General features: G+C 43.4%; 1 pseudogene; it reads left to right on the forward strand.

Annotated features, from left to right (window-relative positions):
- Positions 1-1,196: 1,196 nt before the first annotated feature.
- On the forward strand, positions 1,197-4,528 carry LOC147981909 (uncharacterized; annotated as a pseudogene).
- The last annotated feature ends 1,244 nt before the right edge of the window (positions 4,529-5,772 follow it).

Genomic DNA, 5,772 nt, shown 5'->3' on the forward strand with positions numbered 1-5,772 from the left:
ACATTTTTAAATTTACTGGATCAAACATTTAATAAAACTAGAGATAATACCCCGCGCGTTGCTGCGGGAATTGGATGCAGTTATTTCTATATGATTTGACGGTATGCAACTTTAGTTTTTGTATTACAATATGAGAATGGAAGCTAAAGTACATACAATATATTATTATATATTTGTTGAATATGAGTAGCATGCATGATGCATGTTAATATGAGTTTTCCATGCATAATGACATGTTGAGTTGACATAGTTGCATGTTGAGATAATTAAATTAGTGGGGCAATGATGGTAGCATGGTGAGTTGGCATAGTTGCATGTTAAGATAAGTGAGTTAGTGTCAATCAATTATTTGGTGGACCTACTTGATGATGTGCATAGGTTGCATGTCAAGATAAATAAGATAGTGAGGATGAATCTCTTAGGTATATAGGATATATAAACAATCATCTCTGCCGTGTGCAATTCAAAAAGCAGTACACTTATTTGTGTTATTTGACATATGACTCCCGCATAAAAGTAGGGTAAAGTCTGTTTTAAACCCTGAACTCGTACGCGTCGTCGATTTTAAACTCCAACCTCCAAATCCCGGAAGTATGTACCCTGAACTCTCTAATCCCAGTCGTTTTAGTCCTTGTTGCCGTATACAAACGACGAAAGGCCGGGATTGCTGAGTCAGCGAAGCGTGGTGGGGCCGGATCGGTCGCTGGAGAGGCTAAATGGTTGAGCCGGACCTGCTCGCTCCCCTCCTCCCTCACTTCGCCCCTTCCCCTTCTCTCTCGACGCATCACCTCACTCCATGGCAGCAATGGCGACGTTCAGAGGATGATCGCGGCGAGATTGGACGACCACGCCGGCGGCAAAGCAGCAGGTTCGTCATCCTCATCCGCCGTAACTGATTTTTTTTCTTTTCTGGCCTCGTGGAGTTAGGTTTAGGGTTTTACAGGGGGGTGAAAGGTGGGGGTTTGGGGCAAAGTTGCAGCATTTTTATTTGATTTTCTGGGGGTGCAATGTAGTGCACATGGAGTGATACAAGATATGCATTGTAGATTAATTTGATTTTGTAGGCATTTAGATCGATTTTGTAATTGTCAGTACTGAAGGTGTCAACTTTGCACACATTTTAACTGTCAGTACTGAAGCATTAGTAACTTATACATGGCTATACATGGCTTGCACTGCAGGTTTTCTTTTTAATCATGGATCCAGCAGATGTGTTGAATGTGAGGTTCCATTATGGGGGTGAGTTCATCCATATTGGCCCAAGCCTTGATTATGTTGGGGGTGATACTGCAATGTCAGAGATAGAGAGGGATAAGCTATCACTGCCTGAGCTGAAAGGATTTCTAGGAGATCATTTAGCTGTGAAAGAGAGCATGAAGTTGTATTTCCTTATGCCTGGGAGAGAGTTGCTAAATGGGTTATTGTTTTTATATACTGATGAGGGTTGCATGAGGATTTCAGAGCATATTACAGATGGAGGTGTTGCTGACATATTTGTGGAGTACAATGGAGAGCAAGATGAACCACAGGAAGAAGATAGTGTGTCTGATTTTGAAGCAGATGAACTGGATGACCTGCTTAACAATGGCAGTGAGCTTGAACCAGATGCAGTTATCACAGCAGAGGAAGAAGATGTTGTGCAGGGCAATGTTCAGCAAGTGAATGCAGTACCAGAGTCACACATATTGGAACATATCTTAGTTCCTAATGAGGGAGGTGTGGTAACTCAAGTGATAATTAGCCCTGTGAAGAACAATTGCAGAACTGATGATCTGTCCCAAGGTTCTCAAATTCTCAATCCTTCTCAGCCAGTTGCTGCAAGCCAAATTGTAGCTCCAATTCCAGAAGATGCAGGAAATGGTTCAGAGTCTGAAGATTCAGATGATCCAGATTATGTGGCACACACTGATGACAGTGGAGAGGAGTCAGAGGTAGTTGAGTTGAGAAAACATGCTAGAAAATTCAAGAAGATGAAAGCTTCAGAAATTTGGTTTTCAAAGGAGTCTACAGGTCCAGTTCCTATAGAGCTAGTTGCTAATGTGGAAGAAGTTGTACAGGACTTGGAGTTTGAGTCATCTGATGAGGACTACAGTTATGATGAAGATGAAGATGGCGAGATGGTCAGGAGGAAGAGCCAGTATGTTAGGTTCAACCCAGACACAGAAATTCCACATTTTAGTTTGGGAATGGTTTTCAAGAGCAACAACCAATTAGTGAAAGCACTAAAGAGGTATGGGCTTGCCACTAAAAGGAGCATATCATTTGTAAAATCTGAGGAGCATAGAGTGAGAGTAAAATGTGATTGGTATGGTTGCCCCTAGATGCTGTATGGTGCCAAGACAAGTAGATGCTCTAGGTTTCAAATTATTACCTATGAAGATGAGCACCATTGTGCACAGAACAGGAAGAACAAGCTTGTTACTACTAAGGTGATTGCAAATAGATATGAGCACATTATCCTAGCAAATCCAATGTCGAAAATTGACGGCATTAAAGCCACAGTGCTCAAAGATATGTTTGCTGATGTGTCAGTTTCAAAGTGCAAGGCAGCAAAGAAAATTGTACTTGATAAACTCATGTGTGGAATGAAAAGTGAATACACAAAAGTGTTTGATTATCAACTAGAACTGCTTAGGAGCAACGCTGGCAGTACAGTGGGCATTACCCTAGATCCAACAGATCTACAGAAGAACATATTTCAGCAGTTCTATGTTTGTTTTGATGCTATGAAGAAAGGTTTTAAAGCAGGGTGTAGGAGAGTGATTGGCCTAGATGGCTGCTTTTTCAAGGGAGCTTGTCAAGGTGAATTGTTGGCTGCAATTGCAAGGGATGCTAATAATCAGATGTACCCAGTAGCTTGGGCTGTAGTAGAGAAAGAGACCACTGATAGCTGGAAGTGGTTTATAGGTCTGTTAATCAAAGATTTGGAAATTAATGACCAAGGAGCAGGTTGGGTTTTCATTTCTGATCAGCAGAAGGTACTAGCTTTTCTTGAATGCAGAACTACATTGCTTTGTTAAGTAACTTGCTTTGTTAAGTAAATAAATGTACTTGCTTTTCTTCATTGTAGAAATAACTTACTAGCCTTTCTTCATTGCAGAAATAACTTACTAGTTTTTCTTCAATGCTTTGTACTAAACATGTCCTGTTTCACTATTTTCAGGGCTTGATTAACAGCATGAGGGACTATTTGCCCAAGGCAGAGCATAGGATGTGTGCCAGACATATATATGCCAACTGGAGGAAGAAGCACAAGGACCATGAGTACCAAAAGAGATTTTGGGCAATTGCTAAGGCTGCAAACAAAGAGGATTTTAACTACAACAAGGCCAGGCTTGCTCAGCTAACTCCTGATGGTGCAAAGGATATCATGAGAATAGAGCCAGTACATTGGGCTAGGGCATTTTTTCCTACAGGAACTAACTGTGAATCAGTAGATAATAATCTTTGTGAGTCATTCAACAATGCCATTATAGAATCAAGGTTCTATCCAATTATTTCATAGCAAGAGATGATAAGAAAGAAGATGCTTGTTAGGGTGCAGGAGCAGAGAGCCAAAGGGGCAAATTGGAAGGGCAAAATTTGCCCAAATATTTTTAGGAAACTCAAGGTAAGTATTAGATTGACACAGTACATTGATGTGCTCTGGAATGGCAAGGAGGGGTTTGAGGTGCAGCACATGAAGGGCGGAAAAAAGAAATACACAGTAAATCTTGAAAAAAGGATATGCACTTGTGGTTACTTTCAACTGTCAGGTCTGCCTTGTTGTCATGCTATTGCAGCAATTTACAAGAGTGGAAGAAAGGTAGATGACTACATAGACAAGTGCTACTGGATTGAGACATTCAACAAAATTTATGAGCATTGTCTCCAGCCTATTCTAGGAGAAGAAAACTGGCCTATGTCTCAAAATCCTAGGCCAGTAGCACCTGGATACATTGCTATGCCAGGAGCAAGGAATAAAAACAATGGCAGGAGGAGAGAAGAGGGTGAAGCTCCAAAGGGGAAGAAAATGAGCAAGCATGGCATACAGATCACTTGTGGATCCTGTGGGCATAAGGGACACAATAAAAGTGGTTGTAAAATGAATGAAGATAGAACACAGAAAACTAAATCATATCTTGGGAAAAGAGGGAGAAAGCAAAGGGAAACAGAGGTACTACTATGATAATTGCTCTGTTTTCCTCACTTTTGAACTATGCTTATACATAATTACTAAGCTCTGTTCATTCATTTCTTTTGTTTGCAGCAAGCTCAGACTGATGGATCAGCTTCAGCTAGGTCTAAAGCTCCAAGAGGTAGAGCAAGAACTAGAACAACAGCAAGCTCTCAAGCTGGCACATCAGGATCTCAACCTACATCATCAACATTCAGAGCTCCTGGAGTGGCAAGCAGCTCTAATCCTAGTGCAAGCACATCTGCTGGGAGAGGAGGAGGGAGAGGATCAAGGAGAGGATCAGGAAGAGGTTCAGGGAGAGGATCAGGTGGAGGGTTTGCTCCCTACTTCAATGCTAGTGGCAACTACTGAAGATGTTTTCCACCTAACTGTGGTAATGGCAGCTACTGCAATGCTAGTGGTCTGGATGTCACTTTTGAACTATGTGCAATTGGTACTATGTACTCCTGTTATCTTGACCTTTGGCTCTCACTTTTGAACCATGTAATGATGGAATTATGAACTAGTTCTCAAGCTTGTCAAGCAGTATATGTTGGGTTTCGTAGTAATTTCAAAAAATTTCCTACGCTCATGCAAGATCATGTGATGCATGGCAAGGAGGGGGAGAGTGTTGTCTACGTACCCAACGCAGACCGACTGCGGAAGCGATGACACGACGTAGAGGAAGTAGTCGTACGTCTTCACGATCCAACCGATCAAGCACCGAAACTACGGCACCTCCGAGTTCGAGCACACGTTCAGCTCGATGACGATCCCCGGACTCCGATCCAGCAAAGTGTCGGGGTAGAGTTTCGTCAGCACGACGGCGTGGTGACGATCTTGATGAACTACAGCAGCAGGGCTTCGCCTAAACTCCACTACAGTATTATCGAGGTATATGGTGGCAGGGGGCACCGCACACGGCTAAGGAATAGATCACGTGGATCAACTTGTGTGTTCTAGGGTGCCTCTACCTCAGTATATAAAGGAGCCAAGAGGGGAGGGGGGCGCCGGCCAGGGAGAGGGCGCAGGAGGAGTCCTACTCCTTCCGGGAGTAGGACTCCCCCCCAATCCTATTCCAACTAGGATTCCCAAGGGGGAAAAGGGGAGAAGGGTGGCCGGCCACCTCTCCTAGTCCTAATAGGACTAGGGGAGGGGGGAGGTGCGCAGCCCCCTTGGGCTGCCCCTTTCTCCTTTCCACTAAGGCCCATGAAGGCCCATATGGCTCCCGGGGGGTTCCGGTAACCTCCCAATAACCCGGTAAAATCCCGATTTCACCCGGAACACTTCCGATGTCCAAACATAGGCTTCCAATATATCAATCTTTACGTCTCGACCATTTCGAGACTCCTCGTCATGTCCGTGATCACATCCGGGACTCCGAACAACCTTCGGTACATCAAAATGCATAAACTCATAATGTAACTGTCATCGTAACCTTAAGCGTGCGGACCCTACGGGTTCGAGAACAATGTAGACATGACCGAGACATGTCTCCGGTCAATAACCAATAGCGGGACCTGGATGCCCATATTGGCTCCTACATATTCTATGAAGATCTTTATCGGTCAGACCGCATAACAACATACGTTGTTCCCTTTGTCATCGGTATGTTA

Source organism: Triticum urartu, chromosome 3A, assembly GCF_056163025.1.
Source record: "Triticum urartu cultivar PI428250 chromosome 3A, HENAU_Tu73, whole genome shotgun sequence".
NCBI lineage: Eukaryota > Viridiplantae > Streptophyta > Magnoliopsida > Poales > Poaceae > Triticum > Triticum urartu.